Below are 16,054 nucleotides of genomic sequence, written 5' to 3'. Positions count from 1 at the left end.
GAAGGAAGGAAGGAAGGAAGGAAGGAAGGAAGGAAGGAAGGAAGGAAGGAAGGAAGGAAAAGGAAGGTAAATTCACACTAAATAGGATACTCAAATCAATGAGATGAATATAACTAACTCAGAGAATGGTAGAGCTGGAGTGGAAAGAGGGAGGAGAAGAGATGGGGCAGCTAAAAAACTGCCCTTCTGAAAATTATACAGAATTTGCCACTTCTTTCCTATTTATTTTTTTTCAGGCAATTGGGGTTAAGTGACTTGCCCAGGGTCACACAGCTAGTAAGTGTGAAGCATTTGGCCTGAGAGCAGATTTGAACTCGGGTCCTCCTGACTTCAGAGCCGGTGCTCTATCCACTGCGCCACCTAGCTGCCCTTGAATTTGACACTTTTTTAATATTTCTTCTTGATCGAGGTGGAGCTTATAACCACTTGGGATTTCACTGGACTTTCCAGTGCCTGATACTCTTGATGAACAGAGTCAGGTTAATGGCTGTCATTACTACCAGATAAATATTAAATGAGTAGTTTGTATTAGATGAATCCTGAAGACTGTACTAAGTGCTTTACAGATCTCTCATTTGATACACATTATAGTGCATTTTGTTACAGTGCATTTTATAGATGGAGAACCTAAAGTTAAGTGACTTGCTCAAGGTTACACAGCCAGTAAGCCGATGAGGATTTGAGCCCAGGTCTTCTTGACTCCAAGTGCTGTGTTCTATCCATTTTACCATGTTGCCTCTACAGCACAAGATGCTATATACCTTTGCATCTTCCCAACACATAGCTCATTGAAATGCTTGCTATTGGTTGAATTTTTGAGAACAGAATTGAACTGACCCAAGGACACACCTTGAAAGTTTTCTTTTTTTTTTTCTTGTGGCCGCTTTTAACAGTAAAGAATATCGTTTTAAAACAGTGTTATGGGGGCAGCTAGGTGGTGCAGTGGATAGAGCACTGGCCCTGGAGTCAGGAGGACCTGAGTTCAACTCCAGCCTCAGGCACATAACACTTACTAGCTGTGTGACTCTGGGCAAGTCACTTAACCCCAATTGCCTCACCAAAAAAAAAAAAATTGTTATGGCATCTGTGAATTCAGAAACCTGAGAACATTTTAGAGATTATAGCTTTAGTTAAGAAGGAACAGAGAGTTTGAAAGACAATAAATCAATACCCATTAAGACCCTACTATGTGCCAGGCCCTGTGCTAAGTGCTGGGATTTCAGCCTTTAGCAAAACAAATCAGAAGACCTACAAGAGTAGCCTGGAAGAATATTGGGCTGGCAAGGAAGATTTGGGATCAGACAAAAGAGAATACAATAACATGATCCAAAGAAATTATTAAAGAGGAGAAAGAAAAGATGTCCTCAGTAACATTTGCGGAGTGTGAAAGGGAGGAGGCAAAAGTGATGGACAGCTAGTTAGCTTTTAGTATTTTTTTAAGTAAAAATACCAAGTACAAATTCTAGATATTACAAATTCCCTCCATTAAAACCCCTGAAGTTTATTTAATATATTTATTATTTGTTATAGTTACCTATGTGTGTGTCTTATACTTCCTCCCCCACCAGACTGGGTGGTCTCGTGTTGGTGAGATGTACAACCTGTGTGGCCTTCAACAAGTCACTTAACCTCCTTGGGCCTCAGTTTCCTCTTTTTTTTTTTTTTTTTTTTTTTTTTTTGGCTAGGCAATGGGGTTAAGTGACTTGCCCAGGGTCACACAACTAGTATGTGTTATGTGTCTGAGGTCGCATTTGACCTTAGGTCCTCCTGAATCCAAGGCCGGTGCTCTATCCACTGTGCCATCTAGCTGCCCCCAGTTTCTTCTTTTGTTGTGTGTGATTTGTCCTTCTTTCCTGAAGAGGACCATGACATCAGGGAGGTGATTCCATGACTTACAAGTGAATTGCATTTAAGTGAGGGAGAGCTGGGCAAAGTCACCAGCCTCACTTTTTCCTCTGGAACCATCTGGGTTCAGTCAGGACAACTGGAGATGGCCCAGTTCCTCTTTTGTGAATTGAGGGGGCTGGATTAGATGACCCCCGAGGTCCCATCCCTCTCCATATCTATGATCCTAAGGGCCTTTGGCAGCAAAATTTTTTTTCTTTTGTTTGGCACTGTCCTCTGCACACTGCAGGCATTCAATAAATGTTCATTGAACCAAACTGAATACACTACATTTATATGGAATGTGCCGGGGACATCTTTCACAGGAATGCACCATTGCGAAATCGACCTGGTTCCAGCCACTACTCAGCACTATTTTAAAACTTCCCGTCCCTAACAGGGCTTTACTAAGCATGAACATGTGTCAGATGGTCAGTTATTCCTTCTGTTGCCTTAACCGCCTCTTCATGCTTGGCCTTTCACCTCAGGCATTCCTCGGTGGTTTCAGCTTTTTCAGCACCATCATTTCTCTCCTAGACCTATTTATTTTACCACTAACCATGTTCAAGTATGTGGGTTGCAGAGATGATCTGACTAAATTGCAGACTGACATTTCTCCCAAACTTCCCTCATGGCAGGATATGGTTTGCCCTCAGTTCCCTCAGCTGTTTACAGTAATTTGTTATTCGTCTGCCTCAGAAGAATCAGAAGGCTTTCTATTTGCAATTTAACCGTTCCAGAGCAGTGGGATTCCTGGGTATCTGCTACAACTAGTAAAGCTATAATTGTGGGGTCATTCTGTCACTTTTAGTGACCTAAAATCTCCAGCCACATTAAATTTACATGATATTGGTGACCCACAGGGGCGTCCCATCAGGGCTCTCGTTAACTCCTTTCTAAACTGTGCCTGATTCTGTCTAGGGTGTCTTTGTCCAAAGGTGCAGAATCCCTAACATTCATGATTTTCCTCAGATGCATGTTCTGACAAGTAGTGCAAGTTAAATACCGGGCTGTGAGTACCCCAGGGCAGAGGGAAAAATGTGTTCATCACTTCTTCGCAGGGCAGCTGGATTTCCTGCACAGGTCCTGTAGGGCTTCCAAAAGGGTATTGGCTAGGTCCAGCACATTGCCAGAGCCAGAAGTGAGCCAAGCCAACTGAGGGCCAAGGAAATCTCTCTAATCAGAGAGGACTACCCAAGCAAGGTCTGTCTTTTCAAACTCCGTGCCAGGTAAAAGGAGATCAAATCTGTTGTCATGTGAGGCTCATTTGGGAGCCACGAGACAAAATTTCAGAAGGATGCTGCTCTGACCTGAAGGAAATTAACGAAAAACACACTACGGAAGTCTGGAGGGGATGCTGACAGGGATAAGAAAGTAGAGAGAAAGTAGATAACTAGTCATACAATGATAGTGGCAGGAACTCAAGAAGGGGTAATTAGGAAACCAGATAAGGCAGTCCCTGAAACCAAGTAGCTAAGGAGGTTCACTAAGCAGGAAAGTCAAGGAGCTTGGTCCATGGAATCAGGGGTTAGAGGTCAGTGAAAGTAGAGATATTTGTAAAAGAGAAAGCTCTGCTTTGAGGTCAAAACCAAGGTCCTCTAAACCAATTCTGAGAAGAGGTCGGAACCATAAGAAGCTGACTTAAACTCAAAGCCAGATCCTTTACACAGTCACTGAAGGATATTTGAATTTACCTGTGGATTCCAGAAAAGTATGACTGATGTCAGTGATGCTTTCCCAAGGGCATTCACCTCTGTTCCTTCTAAGGCTTACATTGTGTGCTTCTTCCCTCTTTTAAAATTCAATTCAGTGGTGAAATAAACTTCTCCAGTCTTGGCGGGAAGATGGGAGACTGCAGATACAGAATGTTGTATGTGCTGTCATCCTCTACTCCTTCCTCTCCTTGGTTTTGCCTTTGCATCAGTTTCATTTAGCTATTTTATTTCATAAGAAGGCAGGGATGCGGAGGGAAGGTCAATGCTGAGAAATCATTGTGGTAGAAAAATAAAAAGGACATTAATAAAATAAAAGGATTGAATTAAAAATTAAAAAGAAAGTTCATCCAATGCTTAGTCTTCAGTTATATCCATATAACCTGAAAATCTGAAGTATTAAAAGTTCAATTTATCACCCAGCTTGTTTAGACTACATGATATAAAAAGAGTTAGGCAATGCTGAAGGGGAAAAAATCTGATTGTATGAAAAATCTCAGTCCTACTGGTTCCTTGGCACCAATGAATCCAAATTGCCCTCTCCTGGCACTGGTTCTGTTCTGTTGCCCCAGCAGAGTTTCCAGTTTCTCAGGAGGAAGTGTTTATACCTGGCTGCTGTTTTCCCCTTGTTGTGGTAGCTGGCCAGACTTTTCCTGAGCCTCTTGAAAGAGAACTCTTAGGCTATTGAGAGCTTTTTGCTCTTTGAGGAGGTTAATTCTTTCTGAAGAGTTTAAAATGTTTAGATTAGATGTCTTCCAGGCCAGACTCGCAAGGGACTTCCTGCCCAACTCCCTCTCTGAACTTAAACTCTGCCAAGGCTAACAGGATTTCTGAGATGGAAAAGAAGAAGCTGGGGAGATAGGGGACATTAGGCAGAGCCCTAAAATTCTGCCAGTCAGAGAACTGTCCATGCATGAAGGATTTAGCCTCTTCAGTCTCAGTCTTCTCTACAATTATCTATGTGCTCACAAAGCTGGTTTTTGGCTTTTCTCTGTAGCTTCACAGTTGCGAGAACCAGTTGGGCCTGATAAACATCGTCCACTGAGAAATTTTCTTTTTCATGTCGACAAAACCATGGGAGATATCTTTGACTTGGCCTACCCTTAGAAAACAAGTAGAGAGCTGAAACAATTCACTTGATAATTCAGCCCCTCCCAACATACTTTGGGTTCAATTATATGGCTGTTCAGGAGCAGCCATAGTTTTCATTCTAAAAATTATTCAAATGTAATGCTTTCTTCACCTCACTTTGGGTCATAGGATGCCAAAACTTCCAGATGAAAATTGACAAATCTATTAGTCATTTAAGAGTTTTGTCTTAGCCGTCTACTACCTAGACAAACCTGCCTATCCAGGTAACTGATTCTGTTTCACTTCTTATCCCATTTTTGACCTTAAATAAACACAGACCTTGAATAGGTAGGTGATGTTAAAAAAACAAATCCATATTTGTCTATCCTACTAGCAATGGTGGCATTGGGGGGGAGGGGGTTATATGTCCACTGGATGTCCCTCTGTATCTTGTCCTGAAGATACTGGCAGTGGACTATAGGGTATGTGGGAAAACATCATGTACAGCCTTTGTACGTTGTACAGACAGCGTATGTTGTATAACTCAACTGGAATGGGATGGGCATCCCTAGACCAAATTTCTTAATTTTTCAAATATGTGTCTTCTCCCACTACATCAGATGATAACTGATGTGAATGTGGTGATTGAAAGGGGAGATATCAAGGAAGAAAAATGTATTTGTAAATGACTACATTTGAATCGATATGGCTATCTCTTAAAGAGGTTTTTCTTCATCCTCCCAGTTACTAGCATTCTCCTTTGGGCTCCTTATCCCTAAGAAATTACTTTGTTTATATTATAAGCCTGTATAATTTTTGCACTTATCTATGACTGTGTTTTTTCCCCCACTAGAAGAGAAGTTCCTTGAAGGTAGGGAAAATTTTGGCTTTGTCTTTGTAATTGCACAATGCCTGGCACAGTAAATGATTAGTAAATGTTTATTGAACTTAGGAAGTTTAATCATCTTCACTGAATGCAGAAAGAAGGAGGTTGCCTAGTATCAGAGTGACAGGGGGAGGGTTTGGCATTTTTTGTTTGTTTTTGCTTTTGTCACTCTGTTTTCTAGTAGGTTAGGGAGCTCTCATCACATCCTGGAAGGGAAAAGGGAAAATTCATTTAAAAAAAAGTAGTAGATATGCTTTGTATTGTTATATACTTTGTATTGTTTTCAATTCATAAGTTTTTCCCTCAACTTTTTTTTAGTCAAGAGAATAAATTCATTTCCTATTTATGGCCTGATATCCTCACTGTGTTCCTACAACACTGGGAAAACAAAGTATTCATAGATGACTCAAGTGCTTAAACAGAGTGTACTGTTACATATAAATTTCATATAAGGCTAGGTAATGGGATAGGCTAGAAAGTAAGGAAACCTAGAAAGAAAGCAAAACTGGATTGTCAAAGAAGGCCTGAAGTCATGTGTTTGGGGAAATGTCACTGGCTACAGGTTAGGCAGATAAGGAACTTAATATTTACACACACAATCAATCAACTAACAAACATTTGTTATCGACTTATCGTGTGTCAGGCACTATGCTAAGTGTTGTGGATGCAAAGAAAGGCAAAAACAAGGTCCTGAACTCAGGGAGCTCACCTTCAAATGTAGAGATATGGCAGCCAAAGTTTTGGAAACAGAAGTTTTGGGAAATGCTGGAGGGATGTGAATTTAATTTTTTATAGACAACATGATAGTCATTTCTTCATTATGTGAGCTAATAGAGGACAATGAGTAATGGTGTGTAATGGTGTGGATAACTCCCAGATTATTTATTTTTAATTTGATGCAATCAAAATTGTCTACTATGTGCAAAGTATTGTATTAGTGATACAAAGATGAAAATAAAATCGTCCCTGTCCTTAGGGTGCTTATATTCTAATATTAATAGCTAGCATATATATATTATATATATATATATATATATATATATATATATATATATATATATATATATAGGCTTTAAGAATTGCAAAGAACTTTACAAATATTTTCCCCTTTTTTCCTTACAACAACCCTAGTAGGTAGGTACTATTATTATCCCCACTTAACAAATTAGGAAACTGAGGCAAACAGATGTTAAATGACTTGCTTAGGGTTACACAGCTAGGAAGTATTTGAGGTCGTATTTGAACTCAGATCTTCCTAGCTCCAGGCCTACCACTCTATCCCCTATACCACATAGCTACTCTTCTCCTCAAGGAGATACAACATGCTGGCAAAACAGTAAGGACTGTGCTTGGTTGACCATTAAAATCACGGATCGGTTCTGAAAAAAGAAATGTATGACACTGTACTCAGTACTGGTGGTACAAAGACAGAAATGAAAGAGAGACAGTGGGGTATAGTAGATAAGGCCCTGGACAGTCAAGAGACCTTGGTTCAAATCCTACCTCAGTGGAGTGTGACTGAAAGACTTTTGACTTCTGTGTACCTCAGTTTCCTCTTCTGTAAGATGAAGAGGTTGGATTCAATGGCCTTTAAGATCCCTTCCAGCTCTAAATCTACGGCTCTATAATCTGAAATCGACACTTATATTATTATTATAGATTATTAATATATGTTATATGTAGAATATGTTATAATTATACATATACTATATATTACAAATAGATCATATAGGTAAGGTGAATACAGTACAAGGTAATTTTGAGAGGTAGAGGCACTAACCATGGAGGGCAGTGGTTATTGGCCTTTATTCTCAAAGAGGACCAAGATGACATCACTGTGCGAGAGTCAAGTTACAGGGTGTCTGACTGTGGCTGATCAGAACAATACGAGCTCGGAATGTTCTACCACAGGTTGGGCACAAATAGTTCATGTGAACATTTGGGGCAGATTCTCTAAATTCGCGCATCTCACATTTCTTTTGAATTACTTCAGTTCTGCTCTGCTCATATTATAGAGTGCCGTACCTTCTCTCAGGTGGGCACGCCAGGCTGAGTGGTCCTGTGCCAGTGTCTCCCACGTCACATAATCAATTTCAAAATCCTTTTTTTTTCTTTTTAAGGCAATTGGGGTTAAGTGACTTGCCCAGGGTCACACAGCTGGTAAGGGTCAAGTGTTTGGTCTAAGGCCGAATTCGAACTCAGATCCTCCTGACTTCAGGGCCAATGCTCTTTCCATTGTGCCACCTAGCTGCCCCATCAATTCCAAAAGTCTTCAGAGAGACCTTGAAAGTGTCCTTGTATCACTTCTTCTGAGCACCACGTGAAGGCTTGCCCTTGTGTGAGTTCTCCATAAAGTTGTCTTTTTGGCAAGCGTACATTTTACGTGGGAACAACATGGCCAGCCCATTGGAGTTGCACTCTCTGATGAAGAGTTTGGATGCTTGCTAGTTTAGTTCAAGAAAGGACCTCAGTGTCTGGTATCTCATCCTGCTGGGTGATCATCAGAATCTTCCTAAGACAATTCAAATAGAAGCGATTCTGTCTCCTGGCATGGCGCTGGTATTCTGTCCAGGTTTCACAGGCATACAATGAAATCTATCAGTCTAATACCTCTTCTCTCCCACATTTTCCTTCAGAGCCTCCCAAACACTGAGCTAGCTTTGGCAATGCCTGAGGGAGAGGGGGTGGAGAGCAGGAAAGGCATTCTCCAAGAGGAGGCCCTTCAGCTTTGAAGGAGACTGGAGATTCTAGAAGCAGAGGCAAGATTCTAGAAGGGAGTCCAGAAATGGGGGACAACCTGTATAAAATCACAAAGACGTGAGAAGGATTGGCATGAGTGAGGGAGAATAAGAAGGCCAGTAGCATGTGAAGGAGATTAATATCTAATTTGTCTGGAAAGGTTGAGAGGAACCAGATTGTGAAAGGCGTTAAATGACAAACAGAAGAGTTTGGACTTCATCCTAGAGGTAATAAGGAGTCACAGAAGGACTATTATAATCCCCATGTTACAAATGAGGAAACTGAGGTTCAGAGGTTGAGTGGCTTGCCTAAGATCCCACAACTAGTAAATACTAGGGCCAGGACTAAAACCCAGGTCCTTTTATCTTCACATTTAATGCCCTGTCTCTCTACTACCCCAAAACAAAAGCCAACATTTTAAAAAGTGGAAAACAGGGTCATATATCTCTAAATAATATATAGGTTTGGCAGAATTAAAATAAATCTCTTGTATGTTATGTTAATAACTTACGTATTGGCCATCACTTTTAGAATGGGAATATAAGCAGGACTGGAATGTGGGCACCAGAAAGTGACTAAAAGAAATCTGTTTATCTATCGCCACCATTATTTATACATATTATATTAACACATATTAAAAACTCCATATTATATCCCCTATATATTATATGTACACATTAGGTAGGCATATATATTTATTTATTTATGTATGCATGTATATATACACATACACACACACACACATATATGTATATATATGTATACATAGCTATAGATATATACCACCCACATAAATGAAGGGTTTTTATCTGCTCCATTTTATATACTCTTCATGGCCCAGCATAAAAAAAAAATTATTGTTATTTTCAAAATGACACATGTTGGTTACTAAGAGTCATGGTAGTCGGACTCTTGAAAAAGGAACTTCTTTCCCATTGTTAATCTATATGAGAAAGTGAGGAAGACTCCAGCCCCCTTTTTGGAACCTTATTTTTCCACAATCTTTCTCTTCCTTGGTATTCCAGAAAGATGCTGGAGAAGGAATTTCTTTCTCCACTATCCCCAGTAGCAATGGTAGCTTGTAGCAGAATGCACACATCCAGTGAAAGACACAGGCTTGCCTAGTCGAACAAGAGACAGGAGTCCTCAGACTTCTCATTTCTGGGTGTCTTCTTTTGATTTTGTTTCCTTTTCTGAGCATAAGTCAGAGACTAGATCCTAACAATGGATGCTTCCAATTTGAGATTCCTCCATGGGAAATCATAAGATTAAGAATTTTTGAGTTCCAAACTCAAGCACCAGCTGCCCTGTGGAAGGAATATTTCCTCAATAGAATGCTCCTCACAAGAAGGTATTACAGTCAGAATCATCCTGTGGCTGGGGGACTAAATCCATGTAATGAAGAATCAGGAAAGCAATTCCTTGACTACCCTCCATGGCAATTACTGTGAATCACTTAGACAGTACTGATCTGAAGTGAATGGGAAATGTATTCAGAAGTCCCAGAAATGCCTTTTAATTAGACTAATGGATACAGAGGACTATTTGAATACTTTGTGTTCCTGTGTTTATTCATATGCACTTATAAATCCTTTGAATCTTATGCAATTTCTGTGATAGCATGTGAGAAGAGACACAATTACCCACTTTGGGGGAACTCTAAATAATAAGCATGTTTTAGAGACTTCTGTGGAATTGTCTTTCAGGCAATGAACCAGAGAAAGAAATTAATGTTGCCCAAGGTCCAGAGGACTCCCTTCCTAACACAAGGAACTCTGGGCTCACATGGTTCAACCCTGTGGTTTTTTTTTCCCCCTGGGGCTTATTAACAACTCCCTCTAGATTTAAAAAAAAATCTAAAAGTAAGTGTGGTTCATATTTAAGGTTTTCCCCCAATTAAAAAGAAGTCCACCTTTGTTTTAGAAATTTTCCTGGAGAAATATAGGTTGGGGCAGGCCTGTAGGATTGAACCCTCATCTCCCAGAGGGAATCTCCTTTTCCCTAATATTAAACTTTATGCCTTCATCCCTATTTATATCAAGTGTATCACTCCTAAGACCTTCTCCTTCTCTACCCCTTCCTTCCTTCTATTTCATTTTGTGCCTTCTTCCCCATTTGTCCAATTGTATTTTTTGGGACCTGTTTTCTTCAGTGTGCTTTTTTTCCAGTTGGCCAATTGTATTTTTTAAGGACTTGTTTTCTACAGTTAATTTGTGTCCTTTTTTCCAGGGTATTGACTCTCTTTTGCATACCTCTAATTTTTCTTCTACCTCTCTCATTTGGCTTTTTATTTTATTTTGATTTTTTTTTTTTGGCTAGGCAATGGGGCTAAATGACTTGCCCAGGGTCACACAGCTAGTAAGTGTTATGTATCTGAGGCCAGATTTGAACTCAGGTCCTCTTGAATCCAGAGCCAGTGCTCTATCCACTGAGCCACCTAGCTACCCTCTTATTTGACTTTTAAAATCCTTCTTGAGCTCTTCGAAAAAGGTTTTTTGGCCTTCAGACCAGTTCATATTTCCTTTTGAGGTTCCAGATGTGGGTTTGTTGACAATGTTGTCTTCTTCAGAATTTCTGCCTTGATCTTCACTGTTCTCATAATATGAATCTTTGGTACGTTTCTTTTTGCTCTTGGTGTTTGCTTATTTCCTGGCCTTTAGAGAGATTGAGCTTTCCTGCTGGGAAGCAGAGGGCACTGACCCAAGCTTCTTGTGTTGGGAGCCTAGGGCCTGGTCACTGGCTTTGTGTGCTGGGGCCTCCAATATTGGTAGTTGGAGGCTGTAGGGTTCTGGCAGCTTATCTGGTGTTGGGCTAGAATCAGCAACACTGGAACTCGAAGGCAACTCTAGGTTGCCTGCTTTTCCTTCTCTTCGCTTTCTTCAGCTCCTTTCAGATGGATGTTATAGGGTATTTATCCATCTGGGGAGTCTTGTAGTGCTGCTTCCCTTATTTTTACTGAGGCACTAGGAGAGCCGGTTGCTGTAGAATGCCGAGGCACCTGGTTGTTTTCCACACTGGTTTCCATTGGTTTCCCAGCCCTCACTGAGGCACTTGGGGGTCCAGGTGTTGGTGTTTGCCTGCTCTGCCACCTGGGTTTCAGGATCTCCTCCTGGTACACTGAGGTAGGGCTTTCCGCTAGCTTGCTGGGACTCCTTCTGTTCTGTACTGCTTCCCTTCCCCCAGGGCAAGAGGGGCCTTTTCCGTTAACCCCTCAAGCTACCTGGGCTACAGGACTGCTGCACCCTGTCTGCCTTCTGGTTCAGCTGTTCCAGGGTTTTTCCTTGGATGATATTTTCTGGGTTTTCAGAGGTTAATATGGGAAGGTAAGAGTGGCTTACCTCTTACTCTGCCATCTTGGCTCTCTGTCCCTTCCTTCCATTGTGACCTTTAGAACTTCAACTTGATTATCAACAAACTTTTGACTCCCTAGCAATTTTCTTGCATTTACAGAAACTTGCTCTCCAGAATATAGTACATGCCTACTCTTCAGAGTGGGTCCCAACTCAGGCCAGTCCAGTGGTTCAGACTCAGAATTGAAACAAAATGCTAAGATACTCATAGACAATATAACACTTAGCGAAAGAAGTTAACTCAGCAATATCATGGGTATTCAACGAGGATATAAAGTTGGGTCAGTTGAATACCTCCCTTCCCTATTTCCCCCACCATTCTATATAGGGTCATGTCAGTCAGAAGGGTGTATTGACTCACAGCAGTGGAAAGTCCATTAAACCTGAGGATCCCTGACCACTGATGTGGTGAGTATGTCTTAAGTGAACAGAAAGTTATGTCCATGGTTCAAGTCTTAGTCCCCTGGGGATCAAGTCTTGAAGACAATTTCATAGCCTTTTGAAAGAAGCTTAGAGTATGATGGTGAATTTTCAGCCACACGATGGAGTCTGCCATCATGCTTCCCAACCAGGGTGGGCTAGGGAGAAGATCTCGACATACCTACCCCAGGCTCTCCTGTGCTGATTGTTCTTCTTCTCATATCTCTTAACATACTTGACTAAGAGGAATGGACCCTGCCAACTTTGTTCCCCTGCTTGTTCTTTGTTTGTTCCCCACTGCCACTTTCAGACCCTTCCTTATATCTCCTCCCTGAGGTTTACTCCATCCTTTTAGATCACCTGATTTGGATTCTTTTTGCTGTGATGTTTTGGCCTCCAGGTAAAGTTATTCTTACTCCTTCCTCAAAGAGTTCAATATTGTTGTTGTTCAGTCATTTCAGTCATGTCCAGCTGTCTATGACCCCATTTGGGGTTTTCTTGGCACAGATACTAGTGTAGTTTGCTATTTCCTTTTTTCCAGCTAATTTTACAGATAAGGAAAGTGAGGCAAACTGGGTTAAGTGACTTGCTCAGGGTCACACACCAGGTAAGTATCTGAGACCAGACTTGAACTCAGGAAGGTGAGTTTTCCTGACTCCAGACCTGGAGTTCAATACCTTTCTTAAAGTATTTATTTCCAACCTAGCCACCATCCTCATACTTGGGGACCACAATACAAATGATAATGTCCCCTCAAAAGCTCTGGCCTCCCAGTTTATCAACCTCTTCAACTCTTATGGCCTTCAGCTTGCCTCTATTTCTTAGCTACACAGAGGATTAGTCACATCTTAGATCTCCCCATCAACCCTAACTGTACCATTTCCCAATTTTGAACTCTGAAATTCCTTCTCTGTCTTTCCATACACTTTCTTGTCTTTCTTCAAGGCTCTGCTTAGGTTCAAGTCTACCATGAAGCCTTCCATGATCCTCTTGTTAGCACCTTATAATTTTTATAAAAAATAAATTTTACTTATTCACAATTTTACTCATACTACTCAATGGAATACAAGCTCATCAAAGGCAGAGTTGGTTTTATTTGTATTCCAAAGGAGACACCAGCTTTGGGCCCAAACTTCTTTAACAGGTACACAAGGAGAAAAGCCTCGTTCCCTTAAGCATCTTTGGATTTTACATAACACATCCAATCCAGTCCAGGGCCTGATTGCGGTTGCCTCTCAGCTTCCATTTTCCATCATCTGTTACAGGAACCATCAGGATCATGGAAGAAGGGGAACAGGGAGTTATCCATAAGCCACTCAACTCTGCTTACATGTTTGCTCTTCATTACTGGGAACAAGATGGACCATCTAATTCCCTTCAAGATTCTCTCCCATTAGCCTCCAAAAATGGGCCCAGACAACCAAGTACAAAAGATGTCATCAACTGGTGAACTTGGAGACCATCTACTTAATTCTTCCACTTCCATAGCAGCACCATCTGGAAGGGGAGCCAGGATCATTAAGGAGAAACCAAGGCTGTACCAACATACATTTTGACCCCTAGAAAAGTAGCATCCTAGCAAGAAACCTCTGCTCTGTGCCACAGGGAACACTGTTTCAAATGAAATGTTTAGTCCCAGAAGACATGTTGGATATTAGGGGAAGCATTTTAGAGGGCATAAGGATCAAATAAATATATAAATGCATATAAATGCATATAAAACATGTTGAAAACTTTAAAGTGCTAGATAAATGTCAGTTATTGTTATTGTTATTCTAATTTTTACTGTTGTTTCTAATACCCACCTTTAATCTTTATTGGACACTGATGGGATGAGAGAATTAACCAAGTCCCAGAAGATTAGAAATGTCCTAAGGAAATAGTGGCTGTGGGAAACAATGAGAAGACACATGATTCCCAAACTCCAGATGTAAACTTGGATTCTGCTCTTTTTACCAGCTATACCTTAAACATACATTCTGATTTTGTACCCAGTTGTCTCATTGATGGCCTCCGAGGCCTGAATCAATTGGTTGGTGTAAAGGTGGCCATTGCTAGATTCAAGACTTCTTTACAAAAATCCCTCAGCCTGTGGTAAGAGACCCAATTTACAAGCACCACACCTTGTTAAAAAGGAAATATTAGTCTCTTGGAGCATTTTTATGTATTTGTCCTCTGGATTATAAGAAGAGAGGGTGAAAGGCAAACTGGAAAACATTTGTCTTCTCTGAGACCTGGCAGGGGATGGAGAAAGTGGCTGGCAGCTTCCCACTACTCTCTAATGGGCTAATGAGGTGCTGCTCAAGTTATGGCATTCTTTAGCAAACAATGTCCCAGGGTATTAAACAGACTGAGAGGCTAGGAATATCTTGGAATGAGATGATAATGTGATTTTAATGGGAATCCTAACCCTTTCATGTAACAAGCATTTTAGGGCATGGAAAACATATCCTAATACAATGTATTGGGAAAAGCTGTGAGATGTATGGTGCATTTTTTAGAAAAGGATTTCTGCTGTCCTGGTTACTCCAAAATTGGCCTCTGAGGCATGTGACTTGGCAAGTCTCCACATTTCACTCATTTTCGTAATAGGTCTACAGCGATCAACATTTTCCATTGACCTAGAATGCCTCCCCACAGGAAGCAGACAGCCTATGGAACTCAACAATGAGCCCTAAGCAACAACAGAATTGAGACAGAAATCTTTAAGAGCAATTTTCACTGTTTACTTAAGGCAAGAGATTCTCTCCAGTTAATAAGTAGGAAGGTTTTGACATTGCTTGTTTAAAAGATTGCTATCCAGGTTCTGTGACAATACAACCAGAACTAATTGGTCAGCTGTTGAATTATAGTAGAAAGTTGAGAGCAGTCAATAAAAATAATTTCACTTATAAATGAACGTGGTTGGGAGCAATAGGGGGAAAGGATTTACATAGTGCAGTCGCACATTGATAAAAGGCCTACTATGTGCCAGGCACCGCGCTAAGTGCTGTTTACAGATCTCATTAATACTCACAACAACCCTGTGAGGCAAATGCTATTATTATCCTCATTTTACAGTTGAGGATACTGAGGGATGCAGAGGTTAAGTGACTTGCCCAGAGTCATACAGGTAGTAAATGTCTGAGGTTGGATTTGAACTCAGGTCTTCCTGACTCCAGGCCCAGCCTTCTAACCACTGTGCTACCTGATACAATAGTGTATCATAACAGAGAGAATATTAGATGTAGAGTCAGGAAAATCTTGTCTCAGACCTTACTCTGACAATTACAAGCTGTGTGACCATGAGCAAATTTTTTAACTTCTATAAACCTCAGTTTCCGCAACTGGTGGTACAATGGATAGAGTGCCGGGCATGAAATCAGGTAGACCTGAGTTCAAATCCTGTTTCAGACACTAGCTGTGTGACCTTGGACAATCATTTGACCCTTATCAACCTCAGTTTTCTCAGCTGCAAAATGGGTATAATTAATAGCATTTATGTTGCATGGTTATTGTGAGGATTAAATAGGATAATATTTGCAAAAGCGCTTTTTGGTACTTGACATGTAAGTAGGCATTTTGTAAATGCTTATTCTCCTCTCTTTCTCTCCCCCACCCCACCATCTATAATATGGGGATAATAATACTTGTAGAATCTCCCACATGGGATCGTCATAAGGTTCATGTGAAATAATGTCAAGTGTTTTCCAAACTTTAAAGTTTGTAAATGTCAGTTTTTATTATTATTATAACAATAATAAGCTAAAATTATAACATTAAATTGCACTAAGGGATATGCTTTTCCACACATTTCCAAAGAAAGGTCTATTTTTGCAGTGGATTGGGTGACTTTTGAGCATACTTTGAGTCATAAAGCATTGTGAGATCCTGGAAAAACAAGGTGTAGAAATCTAAAATGTTATTCTTCAACAGCTTTTTCCATCATTTGTGCAAGTCAGTCTCCAGTTTGCAAGCCTGCTTTTTAGTTGGCCTCCTACTTTCTCCCATAT

The 16,054-nt window shown here is 40.6% G+C and overlaps 1 long non-coding RNA gene across 1 annotated transcript in view; it reads left to right on the top strand.

The window, feature by feature from the left end:
• LOC144454461 (uncharacterized) overlaps window positions 1–13,735 on the top strand; it is a 72,093-nt gene extending 58,358 nt beyond the window's left edge. Inside the window, exon 3 of the long non-coding RNA XR_013482854.1 lies at window positions 13,328–13,735. This is a non-coding gene — a long non-coding RNA (uncharacterized LOC144454461). The remainder of the gene's footprint in view (window positions 1–13,327) is intronic.
• The last annotated feature ends 2,319 nt before the right edge of the window (window positions 13,736–16,054 follow it).

This window comes from Phascolarctos cinereus, unplaced genomic scaffold (genome assembly GCF_003287225.1).
Source record: "Phascolarctos cinereus isolate Bilbo 61053 unplaced genomic scaffold, phaCin_HiC Scaffold_726;HRSCAF=1367, whole genome shotgun sequence".
NCBI classification, from domain to species: Eukaryota; Metazoa; Chordata; class Mammalia; order Diprotodontia; family Phascolarctidae; genus Phascolarctos; species Phascolarctos cinereus.
The sequence above is the reverse complement of the archived record's forward strand: the minus strand, read 5'-3'. Positions and strand labels throughout refer to the sequence as shown.